This window comes from Peromyscus eremicus, chromosome 1, assembly GCF_949786415.1.
Source record: "Peromyscus eremicus chromosome 1, PerEre_H2_v1, whole genome shotgun sequence".
Lineage (NCBI taxonomy): Eukaryota > Metazoa > Chordata > Mammalia > Rodentia > Cricetidae > Peromyscus > Peromyscus eremicus.
The window spans coordinates 199,825,398-199,843,823 of NC_081416.1; the positions used below are offsets into that span (position 1 = coordinate 199,825,398).

Sequence of the window (18,426 nt, forward strand, 5' to 3'; positions counted from 1 at the left end):
CTCAGTTTCCAGTGTGGCCTTGAGATCACAGAGATCTCGATGGATCTCTGCCTCCGGAATGCTAGGATTAAAGGTGTGTGTGCCACCATTTTCTGGCCTCTATGTCTATCTTGTGGCTGCTCTGTTCTCTGACCCCAGATAAATTTATTAGGGTGCACAATATATTGGGGGATACAATATCACCACAAAGAAAAGAAAAGGAAAGGAGAAAAGGAAAGAAAAATGGTTAAAAGTCAAACAAGAAGTAGGTGTAATGACTCATACTGTTAATCTCAGCATTCAGGGAGGAGAGACAGGTGGATTTCTGTGAGTACTAGCCTGGTATACATAGTGAATTCCAGACCAATAAAGGCTGTATATATTTTTTTAAAAAGTCAAACAAATTCTTTGCAATGTAAAGATCAAATAAAAATAGATTGCGTTCAACTTTTTAAAAACCGTATTTCTTAAAATCAGTATTGTGGCAATCAGTAGTATAATAACATAGAAAGCAAAATTTTCTTGAATTTAAAACAAGTTTCTTCACATTTACAAGTTCACCAACAGTCTGTCAGTTAACACTTGGGCTCTGTGTCTTTGAACACTGACTAACCCTGGATATGGGTTATCAAATCCAAGCATTGTAGTTGAGTACTTCAGACAGACAGAGCCAGCCTGAAGCAGGAAGCACAGCTGCTCATGTATAAGGATTACAGTGACTATTTGAGACCGTTACATTTTGATCAATTATTCTTCTTACCCTTTAGCGTGGTGCCTGGGACCCAAAAGTAAATATTCATGGCCTTGAATTGAGATATAGTCTCCTGACCCTCCAAATGCTTACTTTATCTTTTTTTTATTTTTGAGACAGGGTCTTCCTACAGAGTCAAGCCTCACCTCGCACTTGTCATCCTCTTGTTTTACCCTCAGCAATAACACCCTTGCTCCCTCAAACTCTTTCCCAACTCTCACCAGAGTCAACCAGATCTTCAGTTCCTTTACCCATTACCCCCTCTAACTCCTGGTAGGTGGCAGCCTGGGTTGGCAACAAAGTCTCTACCTTCTTCATCCTGCCCCCTGGCCCCAGAAAGACACCAGAAGGATGGCTGGGAGATCTACCACTAGAAGAGCTTGAGAAAATCAAGTGCCATCGTTATGAATTCCCTGCTGTTTGGCTGGACTGAAAGCCACAAGTGCACCAATGGGAACACAAATAAATACATAATCATGTGTCCCTTGGGCAGATGTCAGGCCAGCTCCAGCTGTTAAGTGATGCCCTCACCACAAAGGCAGACACAGTACAGGAAGGTGAAGTGATGCCTGCAGCCCTGCATCCTCTGCTCCATCACAGCCAGCAGTCTGGAACCTTGGCTGTATTTGGAAATCCATCTCCCTGAACCGACGCAGACAGCTTAATGAAGCAATATTTATGGAGCTGATACCATGGGGGATGGCCGCTCCTTTTCTCCATCTTCTATTTTTAATATTTGATCTGGCAAACGTATTATTAAAGGAATATTTCAAGTCTGATTACTCTTCTATTTGACTGTGTGTGTTATTCATGCACGCTGAGTGTCAGGGGAAATTATGCCTGGTTTGAGAGTTTTATTATGTCACTCTTTCAAACAGCCCTTTGCCCTGGTATAATAACCATTGTCATGCAAGGCTGTGGGTCCATGGTCCATCTGAGGCACCTTGTTGTGGCCTCCTCCTATTCTTCTGCTCCCTATGACTCTCAGCAGGACTCTCGTCCTGTGGATCTGGAATTTTACTCAGGAGTGGTCTCCCTGGCTGTGTGAAAAGTCACCTTGCTTTGCTGGTTGCTGTTTATTGAGTTGTGCCCCCTCCGCACTAAGCCCAACAGAGAGAAGAAAATCACACTGGTATGGCCTCTCCTTGGCTGGAAGCCTTGGTCCAGCCTGGGGTTCACTGTCCTAGGAGTCTCAACTCTTTGCTTTTCCTTTCCCGAGACTCTAGATGAACCTTGAACCACCTGGAAAATCACCTCCTTTGAACAACAAGTCCTACTTCTAACTTGGCTTTTAAAGGCTAGAGGAACCCATGAGCAGAGATTCTGTCTCAACAAGGGACAGACACCAAGGTCATGCCACTGACTCACCTCCCACTGGCCCACTGAAGGATGTGGTCTAGCTCATCACCAACTCAGCATACAAACGGCACTAGTTGTATTGTTTGTTGTTGTTGTTTGTTTGTCTGGATAAATTATTTGTTGTTTGCTTTTCATATGAGAACCAGATGGAAAAACACTTTCATCTGTGCGGGCAACGTGGTCCCTGCTATATAAGTACTCAGCTGTGCCACTGAGGTACTGAGGAAGCCACAGCAGACACAAAGAGCATAAAACATTGTATGAGAAGTCAGGCAATGTGTTAGATTCCTACTTCAGACTTTTTTTTTTTTTAAATTAGGCACATATTCTAAAAGAAAAAAAATGGGAAAACAGTTTTTGTAAAGATTCCTCTATGCATGGTATGACACAGTGATCAGCATTCAGGAAGTTGAGGCATAAGAATCTCCAGCTCAAGGACATCTTTAGCTACATTAAAAGGCTTGGTTGAAATAAGAAGGGGCAAGAATGGGAAGGGTAGGAAAAGGAGAAAGTCTCAAACATCTTACCTTGATAAAGAGACTTAGCTGAAGTTAATATGTTTTCCCTAATACATTAAAAATATTCAGTTGGCATTAAAAAAGTTTTCTTATGTTTCTTCTCTGTCTCTCTGGGAAATGCTAGGTCAGATGACTACAGAATCAATGTGAGACCACCCAGCAGCTTAAGCATTTAATTCCTCTTGAGTTTTATCAGAAAAAATCAGAGAGAAGGAAGTGAATCAAAGCCAAAGGCTGGCCCCAAGTTTCCCCTGCTTCTGGGGAGCCTAGCATAGTTTCTAGGCAGTAATAAAAACTTTCATTCACTCTCCTTGCCCAGATGCTCACTGGCAGGGTTGCCATGTTAGAACCCACATCTTAGCAGAACCAACACATGATTAATAAATAAAAGATAATAGACATGATGCTGTAGAAAAGAAAAATGCAATGGAGAAAAATAGGCAGAGAGAGAGAGAGAGGACAGAGAAGCCTGGGCTCCTTAGACAATGTGGTGAAGAAAGGCCTCTCTAAGGAAGAGTCCCCAAGGTAGGATTAGGATTAGGAGCACAAGCAAGAGTGAGCTGTATAAAAGGCAGGGAAGAGTGGGCTCAGGGTGGGCAACTGTGGGTGCAGGTAAGGACTGTCTAACCATGGGCAAGATGCCACCAGTAGCCAGGAGAGCATGCAAGAGAGCATGGGTCAGGAGGAAGAGGGCTGGAAGGGAAGCAGCAGGTCTATAATGCTAGTAGTGCCCAGATGAGGGGGCTTGGCCAACTCAGAATTCTCATCACTACCCACTCACTCCACCACCTCCTTTGGAAGCTGACATCAAAACACACATTCTTTGTCCTGAGGATTGTGGATCCATTGCCTCTTTCCCTGACTTATTATACATTTGCTTCAATCATATTTCCCAACCCTTGAAGTACATATGAAGTTGTATGAACTCTCAGAACATTAAGCATATGGCCGTAGATGGATAGCTGATGAAATCCCCCAGCTGACCAGCAGCAGGCAGGACCTGTCTAATGAAATCTTCGGCAAGGATTAGATCATCTCCTTTGGCAGGCAGTCCAACTTAACATCCAGTCGCCACCCGAGTGTAATTTCCACTGACTTGAAGCCCCACAGATATTTTTGATTTCCCAACAGCTGCCATTATACAAATTTAAATGCAAAACGGACAATACGCCAAAACAGATGTTCTAGGAAATCTGATTAATTCCAAAGAGTTGGGGAAGGCTGGAAGGCTGCCTTCCTCAGCACATTCTTGAGCAGAGCTGCTCACAGGTTCCCTTGGTATGTTTGGATGCGGCTTTATTACATTTCACAACATCCTCTCGGCTCTGATGCCAGAAAACCAAATGTTGCAGAAATGGACATTGACGCATTACATCCTTAAAAGCACCATGAGCTTTTTTGTGGAGCCGAGGTGCTCTATAAATATTCCTCATTTATCTATCATACCATAGCACCTGTCAAGTACACAGTCATTTACCCAGCCCTAGACTCTGGTGGAGCCTCTGAGGTCCAAAAGGAGAAAGTTGTGACAGTAGCTTCCTAGATGAGTGTACTCATCCCTGTGTGACTTAATTCTCACCTGTAAGAGGGACATGCCACCAAGGCCATACAGAGATCCAGGAAGATAATGGGAATCCTATTGACAATGGAGAGTATCTTGACAAGGATGGTTGTTGTCATCATGGTCTCCTTAGTGGCCACATCCCATCCTCATCTGGTGTTTCCTATATGAGCTTCTCCCATTCTCCATAAAAGTTGCCCTCTCTAGGATTTCCCCTCAATGAGATGGGAAAAAGGAGGCACAAGTCATAAACTTTACCCTCAAATGCATCAGAAGGAAAAGGTCATATGTATGTTAGTGAGATTTACATTGCTGTGATAAAAATATCCAAGAAAAGAAAAATGAAAGATGAAATATTCATTTTGGTTTGTAGTTTTGGCTCCAGAGACCTGTAGTGAGACAGGACATCATGGCAAATGGCATAGTGGAGTACAGCTGCCCATTTTGTGACAGTCAGACACCAGAAAGACAAGCAAGGCTGAGGCCTGGGACAAGAGCTGTTCTTCAAAGGCATACTCCAGCCACCTGCTGCCTTCATCTTGTCCCTGCCATCACTGCATCTCAGGAAAGAAAGACCTGGTTCTTAGGCACCCTGCCCATGTAGTTCTAGGCTTCCCCCTCACACAAGGACTCTGGAAACACCTGGAGGTAACCTGCAAAGGTGAGTACTACAGGAATGGCATGATGGGATTACCAGTTTATGCCATTCACAGGTGCTGTATAGCCAAGGCCTTCTACCCTCAAAACCCTAGGTTGACCACCGGTAACAGTGTCACTCTTGGTATCACTGACACGAATCCTGGTTACTTTGGGTCTCAGTTTTCTTTTTCATATGGTAAGTTCAAAGACAATGCCACACACTATGGCTTTGTGTGCACGCACACGCATGCACACACACACACACACACACACACACACACACACACACAGAGAGAGAGAGAGAGAGAGAGAGAGAGAGAGAGAGAGAGAGAGAGAGAGAGAGAGAAAGGGGCAGTGCTTGGCAAAGGAGCCAATATAGTCTCAGGAGATTGGGTCTGATTATTGTGTCCCTGAGAGCTACAACCTCTGTTCTCTGTTCATTGCTATATCCTGGCACCTGCAGTGGGTCCAATGCCTACTTACTGACTCGACAGTGGCACAGCACAACACAATTCACATTAACAATAGTGACCTTGACTCCTAGCATGCCTTTCCTTTTGGCTGGCCCCAGCTCACTGCCCCCAACCCAGAGACCTACACAGGACATGGATCTGCAGCAGCCCTCCCCACCCAAGTCTCTCTCTAGCCTATCACCTAGTTTTATAGTCTTAATAACAGCACTTCTCACTAATGACTCCTTGTTCAGTTTCTTGTTTCTGGTTGGCACTGAACTCCAGAGGAGAAGTAAGCCCATGACACTCAGGACCATAGGCGATATCACCCCCATAATTCCTCCATGAGGTTGCAATCCCTGTAAATATGCTTGGGAAACTATAGGCTACTCAATGAGAAGTGCAGTTAGCTTGCTGAACTTCATCCCAAGAATACTTCACTGTTTGAGGAGGCTAAGTTCAGAGCCAGGGTCCTCCAATTCCAGGCTGGCAACTGTAGTAACTGAGAAGTTGTCTGAAAGCTCCTTAAGAATGGAGTTTGTGGAACTGAAGAGTAGAGAGACTGCATCTGGACAATAACTAACTGCATGTGTGCAAGAGACCCATGGAATCGCTCTCTGCCTATAGCTTAACTTCCTGCACCAGTCTGCATGAAATGAGTTGAACTGCAGTAACAGACATCCCAACATCTTCAGGATCTATCTCACTACAAAAAAAAAAAAAAAAAAAAAAGAAAAAAGAAAAAAAAAAAAGAAACCCAACAATGAAAGGGTTTTTGTTGTTGTTGCTGCTTTTTTGTTTCTTCCCTGCATGTCCCATGAGGTTCATCTGGAGGACTCTGGTCCTTGCTGCACTCTGGAGTTCAGGCTAATTGAGGCTGTCTTGACACTAGACAAGGCTCAGCAAAGCATGCACTGGTTTTGGAGCAACCCTTGAAAGTGATTCACATCTCTTTTCCCTGCAACTCATGGGCCAGAACCTGTCACAGGGACTTGTCTGCCCTGCCAAGTGCTCAAGGAGTAGGAAATTGGTCATACTTGGTTGTGTCACAGACAACCACCACCCTTCTATGTCACTACACTGGAGAATCTGGGAAGATGGACACAAGGGCTAATGTCATTAAAAGCACATGCTGTGCCAGAGTGTCCCACACACTTTGCAGACAATAACTCTATTGTTGTCAATCCACATGTACTGCAGGCACTGCAGGCTGAGGCATAGGGAGTCTCCTTCTCTCCCTCTCTTTTTTTTTTTTGGTTTTTCGAGACAGGGTTTCTCTGTGTAGCTTTGCGCCTTTCCTGGAACTCACTTGGTAGTCCAAGCTGGCCTCGAACTCACAGAGATCCGCCTGCCTCTGCCTCCCGAGTGCTGGGATTAAAGGTATGTGCCACTACCGCCCGGCTCTCTCCCTCTCTTAACCCATAATGGACTCCAGCCCTGAGGCTTAGCTTCTCTGAGCTCCCCTCCCCCATTTTTAAGATATAATTCCTACACTGTTTCCTCTCTCACAGTCAGAAATGGATCCCAGCTGGAGGGTCTTCAGGGAACCTTCCCCACCACAAGGCAGGGGGACTGAGAGAAACACCCTGAATTTCATTCTACATTGAGAGAAGGAGATCTGGGGACACCATGCCTGATGAATAGGGAATGGCATCTTACCAACAGTATGTACAGATGTCAGAATTTCAGAAGGTTAGGGGATGGACAGGCCATTGAAAGCTTTGTATTTTGTCACATCAACAATTATTGATAATCACCATCATTTCACAACAGAGAGGGCAACGTAAGGCCAAAAGCATGGGGAAGGTGTAATTTCCGAATAACGGAAAAAGTACCCTCTAAATTAAATAACTATAACTATACAAAATATCAGTCATATCTGTTTTCCTCACTTCACTGAAAATCAGAGCAAAAGTCAGCACAGGGCAGCACCATCTCCCAAGAGCTGGCAGTCTCACCCTGAATGGCAGGCAGAAGCTTTGAGCTAATGAGCTCCCCTTTGGTAAATAGGCAGCTGGTGTCAGCCATGAGCGACTGATGAACTACAGGTGGAAGATCAGAGGCAAGTTCCCCATTAATCACTCATGAGCCCCCTCACCCATACTCTGCCACCCTCCCAGAGTTGCTTTAGCTTCAGGATGCTTCATCATCTCCTGTGTCACTCAGACACCGGCAAAAAACCTGAAAGGAACATACGAGGAAAGATAGTAGTTTGGCTCATGGTTTCGGAGGTTTGCATCCAATATTGGCTGGCTGCATTGCTTTGAGGCCTATGGTGAAGCAGAGCATTGTGGTAGAATGGCAGGACTGCTTCTCATGTAGAAGACAGGAAGCAGAGGCAGGAAGGAAGAGGAGAGATAAATGTTTCAGAGTCTTGCTGATAGGGACCAACTTCCTCCAACTAAATTTCTACTTCCACAGTCCCACCTCGCTCAATAGTCTACTTAGATGTTGGATCTGTCAGTTCATTAACTTACTGATTAGGTCAGATCCCTCAGGACCTATCTATAGAAATGCCATCACAAACACAGCACACCCAGAGATGGGCTTCAGTACTCTCCTAGGCTACTCTCAGTCCAGTCAAGCTGACTCTCATGCTTAGCTATCACAACCTCTTCACACATCTCTTCTCTGCCTACTCTGAGATCCCAGGCTCTGGGATCTCCTGGAATCCTTGGGCTGGAGTTTTGCATAGCATTCTCAGTATGGACAGTAGGTGACACTTTCTTTACAAAACTTGCCCTAAGTCCCTTGTCCTTGATCATGTGCTCTTGATTAAAAGGCCATGGAGAATTGATTTACCAAAACTTTAATAGTCAGATGCAGCAGACATGTATGTAATTTAATGACAGTTCCCGACCCATCTCTCATAGTAATAGTTGTCCCAGGGCTGCCACTTTGATCACAGAGTGGAAGCAGATGAGTCCTGCTCTCACTGTGCTAATGGTCTCAAGGTCAGCCTTCTGATTTCTGCTTCTTTCAGGCTTGCACTAGATCTGCACGGTTAGTATGCATGATGCTAGAGTCTGAAAGAGGAGCCATTGAACTTAAAGCTTCTTGCTAAGAACTGGGGAGGAAGGCAGAGCTGGGCATGTTGTGATATCAGCTGTATTTCCATCCTTGCATTAGTCAGCATATTTTGATAGTAAGTCCAGACTCTCCACTCTAATCGGCCCAAGCATTGATGGGACTCTACTGGCTTCTGAAAATGAAGAGGCCAGTGTGAGCAAACTCAGCTGCACAGAAAGCTTCTTTCTACTTATAGCTACAGAAATGCTGGCTTGACTTGGTCTGGGCACCATTTCTGGTATACTCGATAGTTACTGGTTGCAGACACCATGGTGGGATCAAAACAAATATAAATAAAACGTGTTATCTTTTCTCAGAGAGTGCACAATCTTGCTGGAAAAAAAAACTTCAGCAGGTAACTGAGAATGTTGTGAGTGACCTGTGCACAATGCTGCTCTCTCAAAAACACAGCACAGGCTTACAATCAACTCATTTTTGCTTCTGGCTATAGCTTCCTCAAGTCTCTGGCCCATATGTGCTTACGCCAGAAGCATGGTTAAGAGCCCAGCATCCTGCCCATGAGCAAGATTTGCATTTGAACCCTGGTTCTGCCATTCATGAGGTCTGAGATCTTCCACAAGTGTGATGATTAATCTTGACTGACAACTTGATTGTAATGAGAAATGCCTAGGGGATTGGTAAAGTGCATCCCTGAGTGTGTCTGTGAGGGAATTTAAAGAGATAATTAGATCATGAGGGCTCTGACCTATGAATGAATTCATCTCTTGATGGACTTATAATAGGATGGCATTATTGGGAGGTGGTGAAAGGTAGGAGGCAAGACTTTAGGAGGAAGTGGGTCACTGGCGGGGAGGTTCCTTGGTTCTACATCTGTCTTTAGTCTTTCCCTGCATTCCCCTCTCTCTGCCTTCTGACTTCCCAGGATATCTTCCTCCACACTTTAAGCATTTGAAGCAAGGTCACCAGTAGACTGAACCCTCTGAAGCCATGAGCCAAAGAAATCCTGGTTTAAGTTCTTTCTGTTGCATATTTAGTCACAGTGATGGTTCTAATTTCTTTCTGTTGCTGTGATAAAATGCTAACCAAAAACAACTTGGGAGGGGGAGAGTTTATTTTAACTTACAAGTTACAGTACATTATGGAGGGAAGCCAAGGCAGGAACTCAAGGCAGGAGCTTGAAACAGAAACCACAGAGGAACATTATTTATTGGCTCACTCCAGGCTCACAGTCAGCTACCTTTTTTTTTGTTTGTTTGTTTTGTTTTGTTTTGTTTTTCGAGACAGGGTTTCTCTGCGTAGCTTTGCGCCTTTCCTGGAACTCACTTGATAGTCCAGGCTGGCCTTGAACTCACAGAGATCCACCTGGCTCTGCCTCCCAAGTGCTGGGATTAAAGGCGTGCGCCACCACCGCCTGGCCAGCTACCTTTCTTACACAGACTGCCCAGGTCCACCTGCCTGAGGTTAGTACCACACACAGTGGGATGAGCCCTTCTACATCAATTAGTAAACAAGAAAATGCCACCAAAGATGCACCCATAGGCAAACCCAATTGAGGCAGTTCCTTAATTGAAGTTCTTTCTTGCCAGTGTGTCAAGTTGGTGATAAAATTAACATGGACCGTAAGAAAAAGACAGTAAATGCAAAAATTGGTCAGCTTCTCTACATCTTTGCTAGCTGCTGGATGGTTGGTGGGGTTTGCAGCCCCTCTCCCTTGGGGCTTGGGACTGCTAACACTGCACAAGTACATGCAAAATGAAGACAGTATGCCACCAAGCAGGGGTCCCAGGCAGGAGCTTCACTCAAGATAGAAAGGAACCTGGTGTTTCTTAGCGACAGAGACCAGCAGTCTCATTGCTGGGGAAGACTCTCAATGAGCACAAGAATCGGGGAGAGGGCTGAAAGGGGTCTCAAAACCAGGTTCAGAAACAAAATGTGGAGTCCTGAGCCAAGGAATGGCAAGAGATGGGTGAAGTTTTGGGGGAGGAGCATCTTTAGAACAAGATTTCACAGCCAAGCCAAGGAACCTTGTGCAAAATCCACTAGCACTGGGTCTGGAGAGATGGTGAAAAGCACTTCTTCCTCTTCCAGAAGACCAGAGTTCAGTGCCCAGTACCCATGTTGGGCAGCTCACAAACTCTTGTCACTCCATCTCCAGGGGACTGAATACTCTTCTGTCCTCTGCAGGCACCCCCATATGTGCATGCATGCACATACACAGTCACACAAATAAAATAAATATATAAAAACTTTAAAGACCACTAAAGCAGAATATAGCTTGCCCGTGGGATGTTATTCATCAGGGACCATAATTCTATAGGAGGGGGTAAAATGACCAATCCCACCCACCATGGACCTCAAGGAGCACCACAGACATTGAATTTATGTACCTACAGGGAGCCACATCACAGTGCTTGAAAATCAAATCAGACCCTGGAGAAAACATGTTAGAATCTAGTTTCTTCTGGATTCAAGCTTCTAAAATACCATTTTCTTCCTGTACCTGACCAATAGGACAAAAGCCATTTTTCTAGACTGGCATTCAAGGCCCTCTACTGCTTGTGAATAAAGCTTTCATAGTGAATATGGCTCAGTTATGCTTCTTCAGTCACCTTTCTCTGAGGGGACAAGGACATGGTCCAACTTCTTCTAAGATCACCCATGCTAATATTATGAAATATTCTGTAATGCTTTGACTGAAAAAGCAATCATATGGTATGTCTGTAAGTCTCAGGAGTCTAAGGCACAGGAGGATCATGAGTTTGAGTCCAGCCTGGGCTACTGTGGTGTTCTGAAGGATAAATGCCTCCCAGGGAGTGGTGCTGTTTGGCAAAGTTATGAAATTTTTTAGGATGAGGAGCCTTGTTGTAGGGAGTATGTAACTAGGTGCTTTGGCATACTTTGAGTTTATAACCACTTTCCCCTTCCAGTTCATTCTGCTTCCTATGTGTGGATAAAGATAGGATGCTTCAGCTTCCTGCTCCTGTCTTCATGCCTGTCTGCTGCCATTGTGGATTTTCTTTCTGGAACTATAAACTCAAATAAACTCTTTCTTCTGTTAGTTGCTTTTGCTCATGATATTTGTATTAGTTGGGATTGTCACAGCAACAGAAAGTGATTAATGAGACCTTATCTCTAAGAGACTAAGAAGGAGGAGGAAGAAGAGCAGGTAAAACAAGGAGAGGTAGAGAGAGGCAAGACAGAGAGAGATAGAAATAAGAAGACAGTTGCTTTGTTGAGTCTCTAGTGAGGTCAAGCATGTGGCCAGCTCAACTGGGACCCCTGGGTCCCATCAGTACCATTTTCCTAATTAAACCAACTTGGGCATTTTCTGTTCTCTGCCCTTAATTACCCCAAAGATGAATTCCAGTCATTTCTGAGGCACTCTGAGTCTGGAGAATAGAAACTGAGTATCTACAAACTTGCAGCCATTCTGAAATGCTTTCTTCATTTGTGTCCTCCCAGGAGACCCCCAAGTTATCCCCCCACAACTTGGGGTAGCACTGTTGACAGAAAGAGATGCAGTCCGTGGCCAGCCCATAGTGTCAGACATCCAAGAAAAGGTGCAGAGGGCACATCATTGGCCTTGATTAAAACCAGACTTAGCATATCTCACTGCCATTTACAAAGCACATCTGTGTGTGCTCTAGTCCAGTAAACAGGCAGTTTATTCCTTGGGTCAGTATTTCTTTTGTTTACTGTTTTGGCTTCGGGTTTGTTTCCTGTGTGAGTCTCAGCTATCAGTTTGCCTTGTGTTGCTATCCTTATGTGGATAAGGATAAGACTCGTCCACCAGTCTCTACTCCTTCATGTTCATTTGTCATAAGTCCTCTAACTTGAAGGAATAACTGTCCCTGACAATCCAGGCCAGATTTTCATGTGACAGAGCCATCTTGGAGGTGTGTTTTACAGCCTTAATTCTTGAGAGACCTTGATCCAGAACCATGCAGCCAAGTGACCCTGAACTCTTGATCTAGAAGCTCTTGCCTCGGAAACTCTAAGGATAATAAATGTTGACAAGTTGTTTTAAGCCATTAGCTTTGGTGTCATGTGTTCTGCATCAAGAGATAATTAATACATAGGAGATCTTCCACTGCAGCTAAGTTCCTCTCACACACTTTCTTTGCACATTAAAACAAAATCCTTCTGTTATATACAGTTGACTTTAGTAGGACACCGATCCCGAGATTTAACTGTACCCTAACCCAGTGACCAACCACATGGTCTGTCAATGCAGTGACTCAGCTTTGGTTCAGGTGACCCAGATGTATTCACATGTTCACAGCTTTTAGTAGAACAATGTCTGGTTGGGCACTCATACTACCACTATACTGCTCACTTTAGCAAGAACATGACTGAACCAAGACATGTCCCTGTCTGTCACCAGTTCCACAAATAATACTAAAGCAGCCCCAAGTATCTTGTCAAAGAGATTTTCCTCATATGTAGGATCAGGGTCCAGGCTGTGGTCAGAAACATAGTAAGAGTATTGTGCTGGCAGCTGAGGCTGCTACCAGTGCCACCTGCTAGCTTCCCTGAGGCATGCCTGGGCCAAAGTGCATAAGGTTGCATCATTCCCTACTGACTCAGGCTCTTGATGCCAAGAACTAGGGGAGTGAGAGGGCTCACATTTGTCCAGAGCACAAGCTTCCAGCCAACAGTGCTGGAGGCAGCCCAGCCTCTCATCCTCATGGGCAATGACAGATCTATCTTGTAAGCACTAAGCATGGAGTTCACACTGCAGGGCTGCCAGCCAGCACTTGATAGGCCCTAATGGAACTCCCATTTTAAGGGGGAAAGACAGTCAGGTCAATACAACTTAGCAAACATTCATGAACAGGAAATTAACATGGGCCTGCTTTCCAAAGCTCACCTCTAGCAAATAGAGAAATGCAGCACCACCAGCGAAAAATTGACAAGATTCAAACAGAAATTCCTAGAACCCCTGCCTCTTCTAAGCACTAGCAACTGAGAGTAGAAACATGGAAAAAGCAACCCGTTAAATGTCTTACCTATGGCCTGGCTCTGAAGAGGATATAAAGAGACGCTTTTAGTGAGTGGCCATGGCAGATGCTGTCATGGAGATACAGAAGAGCAGCATATACTGAAAGTCTATGTCCATAATGTTGTATGGCATTAGTTATATAAGTCAGCTAGTGCATATAGTACACATAATGCTGTGTAAAAAACAACTCTAAGACATTGTCAACTATACCAGCAAGTATCTGCTTCTTATTCACAAGTTTAATGGTTGACTGAGGCACTGCTGGTCTAGATTGTTGTTCAAGGGTAAATGTGTTCTCATGGTTCTCCTTAGCAGCCACCTGGAGAACTCTTCTCAACATACAAACTGCAAGACAGGAGTGCAAGAGGCCATACCACCTCAGAGTCCTCAGGAGTGTGTGATGGACCTTATGACTGCTCATGATGCATTGGTTACAGAAATTATGTGGCTCAGGTCAAATTCAGAGGGGTGGGAAGGTATGCTCCATCCACAAGGGAGATATAAAGGAAGGTCTACAGAAAGAGGCTGTGACTACAAAGGCTCAATGATTCCACTCATTGTGGAGAATTGGAATGTTGCAGGTCCAGACCCAGACTACATTGGGTTATCTTTAGCCCTCTCAATAGCCATTCATTGCCCACCACTGCATGTGACCCAACACCCTGTGACTCCCAGGAAAATCTTTTAGAAATATGAATGGACCTTCCACCAACCCAAAAGCTAAGAACGTCATTGAACAGCATCTTAATCCAATCAGAAAGTTCCTTGCTTTTCTATGACCCTCCTGATATTTCTGAAATATTCACACCAATATATCTAAAAAGTATCTTGCTTTGTGATTTTCTTTTTTTTTTCTGTTACTATGAAACCTTTATCTTGTTGGAATATGGAACTTGTGAAAACTCATATCTGTGTTTCCAGGCTGTGGTCACTTACATTTGGTTTCAAAATAAATGCATACCCACTTTTAGATAACTACTGTATTTTTGAAGTAACAGAAAAAATTGAAAACACATACTGGAGATTGATATGAAAGAGACTATCTGATTCTTTACCAAACTACTTCTCTTACCCTCCTGGACACAAAGCCACATGGTAGTTCCCAGCTTCCTTTACAGTTAGTGTCTGAATCTGGCTAATAGAGTCCTCAAGTGATGTTCTGTTCTTACAGGCCTAAGCCACTAAGACTATCCACTCTACCCTTGTCTTCTGGGTAAACACACAGAATCCATCAGGCAAGACTAAATCCCAAAATGATTGCAGAGCCACAATGTAGAAGGAACCTGGGTCCCCGAGATATCACTTCATTGAGGACATTTGCACTCAGGAAAACTTAATTAGTAGTACACACATTAATCTGTTCCAGGGCTTGTAGAGAAATATACTTTGTGATTATTTGTCAGAGATAGTAATAGCAATAGTAAGCTATCTTACTATTACCCCATGTCACAGAAGCCTTTGATGTGTGGTTAAGTGGAATACAAATAGAATGAAGTTAGGACCTAGCCTCCACTCTGTTTAACATGGTTGAGGCAAATTAAAAGGCATGGGATAAAAAACAGAGACACACTATACAGTGGTTCAAAACTGATGCAACCAAAGAGCTGTGTTATAGCAGGACATCAAGTGACTCAAGTAGCAAAGACACAAGACTATGACTCCAAACCATCTGTGAGCAAATGGGGATACCATTAACTGTCCTATGGTCTCTCCCTATTATTAACCTTCCCAAATTGTATAACTGACACCACAGCATCCCATCAAACTCCACATGAGGACAGAAAGGGGGAAATGCTTTCTGGGAGAATCCCAGCTCATTCCTGGAATTCTCCACCTGTGTTGGTTGGTTTTCTTTATCAAATTTATACTAGCTAAAGTCATATGGAAAGAGAGAACCTCAATTGAGAAAATGCCTCCATCACATGGCCTGTAGACAAATCTGTCAGATATTTTCTTAATTAAAGATTGATATGTGAAATCTCAGACCACTGTGGGTCCTGGGCAGTATAAGAAAGCAGGCTGAGCAATGTTTGGAGAGCAGGCCCATAAGCAGCATTCCTCCATGGCCTCTGCTTCAGTTCCTGCCTTCAGGTTCCTGCCCTCACTACCCTTAATGATGTACTGTGACCTGGTCATGGTGTTTATCACAGCAATAGAAATCAAACTAGGACACCACCTTTCCCTGCTCTAACTCATGAGCAATCCTCCCACTCATTAGAAGTTATCCAAAAAGAGTTATCCAAAACACCCCCTTTAAGATTCATCTCTTCATCCTTCATTTGTTTCAGATAAGAACCTGGAAACCCTGAATGGAGGCCCCAGATTGCTCTCCCCATCTTTGAGACCATTCCAGCCTCCACCTACTAGTAACAAAAGAATCCAGAAGCTTAAATAAATAAGATGAAAACTGACTTCCTATAAGCGGAATGCTTTTTTGCCTTCACTCCCACACCTCTGGCCTTTTGGTCCTATTCCCAACAAACAAGCCTTGCTTTTCCAGGTAGTTGGAATAGTTGGCAGAAGAGGCAGAAAAAGGGGAAGGAAGAAAGCAACTCCCCTGTAGAGACCACAACTACAGTGTATGTTCAGGGGTATGAGTTCAGGGGTATGAGTCCAGAAAGACTCATAGACGCACAAGGACACAGAACACCACACTGGCATACAACCATGAACAGTCATGGGAGGAAACAAAACCAAAGATGAATATGTCTGCATTAGACACTGACAGATGAATATGCACACACACATGGAGGTGATGGTGGGGAGATGGAGACACAACAGGTTCTCTAGACCCTCTGAACAGCTAGCTCCCTGGGTCTCCATGCAGCTCTGTAATTGGCACTGAAGATTCCATGCAGCATGTGAACTTGTGGCTTTGCTCTTGACTATTGCCATTTTACCTGACCACTGTTGCAAAGCCCCCCCTACCCAGGTTGGCGCTCTGCTCCATGCCCACTCACTTACCATGTGTGACCTATTCTGGGGAGCTCCAGCAATCTTCTGGTCCAGACAATCTCCTGGTAGTAAAGAAAAAGGTATTAAAACTGCTGGGATATTGAAATGTATGTATACCATGTCAAGGGTACCTCCACTTCCACATGATCCTTCCCCAGCTCAGAGCTGTCAGGGCTGAAAGCTGGGCTCTTCCTGTCAGAAGGAAAATGGCAAAAGGAGGACATTTGCTATCAGCACTCTCCTTCCTCTCAACCTGAGAATGAAGTCACACCTGCCTAGAGTGCCAATCATTCATTCACTCAACAAACATAGTCAGGTAGCCGGGCCCTGGGCACTTGGTGTAGAGATGAAAGGCCAGTGTCAGGCCTGGAGACACATTCTGGAGGGAGTGATAAGATACCACGTGACACTTTACATACACCCTGAAAGATCTAAATTTCAAGAGAAACCTGAACAAGCACTTGCTTAACCCCAGGGTTGAATCTTAAATGTGGAACTGGAAGCTGCAGTGAGGGGGATATTCATGAGTTTAAAACAGTTTACACTTCTGCCCCACCAGCCAGCTGTGCTAATAGCTTCCTTAATGCAAGGCCTCTTCCCACCATGCCCCTTACACCTTACTGCCCAATTTTGGTCATCCAATTGCCCAGGGGCCAGCCACTCACTCAAGATGGCAGAGTTCCCTTCTTTTCACCCTCTAGGGTTCTAGGAAGCCTTGTACTGCCTAGGAAGTTGATGTCTGGTGGACCCAGACTTCTGCCTTGGTTTGAGAGACCATAGCAAACCTGCAAAGCTCAGATCCTGCTGCAGCCACTCAGCCCTATATCCAAGCACCCATAGAATTGGAGCCCTTTCTTCCCTAGTAAGAGGCACCCAGTCTATCAGGCAGAAGAGGAACACTAGATCCCCAGCACCCATCTCATAACACAAGGTTTCTCCCCCTAGTAACTTCTCTGCTTGCCAAGCCTCAGAAATGACTCAAACTCAGCTGGCACTTGTACTAATGAACTTGGACGTTTCTGAGTCCATTTAATGACATTTAATTATGTACTGCTTCCCCTGACAGGTTCAGGAAGATCTACACTGACTACTGACCTATCGGGCTGCATCATATATATGACTATGCAGACCTCAGGCTGCTCCCTGGAAATTGCACCTTTGCCTGGGGCGAGGATGGAAGTCCTACAGAAACAGCATTTAACATCTCTCAGAGGATCTTAGGTGGAGTTTACCTGCCAGGTCTCCTAATTCAACAATATTCATTGGACATCTATATAGGGCAGAAAGCTGGAACTAGGCACATGTACACTAAAACCTCCAGCCCCAAGGTATCCAGCAATGCCCGTGAAAGACAGGAGGAGTTTGGGAGAGGAGAAATAGAAGCAGGGTACAAAGACTTCAGTCTAAGGGAGCCCTGCCCAAATCCTGCAACCCTAACTATTCACACTCACTTGAGTGCCTCTGGTCCTAGTGCTGTATGGCTGAAGCTTGGTTCTTTCTCCAAAGCAGCTTCTCAAGTCCAGTGTCCAAGAGCTAGTGGGGTGTGATCCCCACACATTTTCATCTCTACAGCCCACAGAACCATGTACATTCCAGTGAAGCCATTGATAAAAGCATGGCCCATGGACTTGTCAGTAGGAAGACTCAAGCCCACCATTCAGACTGAATCCCACCATACCACACCAAAATCCCAATGCGTGTAAGACCTACCATTCCCATCTTTTTATTCTGTATTCCAAAAAAAGGTATGGATGAGAGAAGAAATATAAAAGGGAAAAAAGAGGCAGAAAAAAACAGATGAAGGAAAGGAGAAGGAGGAAAGGAAACTAAAAGTACCTAGACCAGACTTCTCTGGGCTTTGATACCCTTTGAGGATGACAAGGAAGCCCATGTTTGGCTTCATACAGTTCTCTAGAGCTGTGGCTCTTTTCCAGGATGGTCCAGGGACCTAAGACAGTGTACTGTTTCCAACAGAAGATCTCTTGCTGAGTAACACCTGATAGCACCATGTTGTCCCCTGCCATCTGCTTAGTCATTGGTATTGAAGGAGCACATGCATTTGCTATTTTGTTTTTAAGAACCACTTTTCCTTCACTGTTGATCTCTAAGCCTGAGGTCCCACTTCCTCATTACGTAGGAACAATGGAACGCCCAGTATGACACCTACCAAGAGCAATGCA

At 44.6% G+C, this 18,426-nt stretch overlaps 1 long non-coding RNA gene across 2 annotated transcripts in view; it reads right to left on the reverse strand.

Annotated features, from left to right (window-relative positions):
• The window catches only part of LOC131902767 (uncharacterized), a 46,456-nt gene that overhangs the window by 17,235 nt on the left and 10,795 nt on the right, over positions 1–18,426 (reverse strand). For both annotated transcript variants that reach the window (XR_009377105.1, XR_009377104.1), the window contains one exon: positions 16,256–16,308. This is a non-coding gene — a long non-coding RNA (uncharacterized LOC131902767). The remainder of the gene's footprint in view (positions 1–16,255; positions 16,309–18,426) is intronic.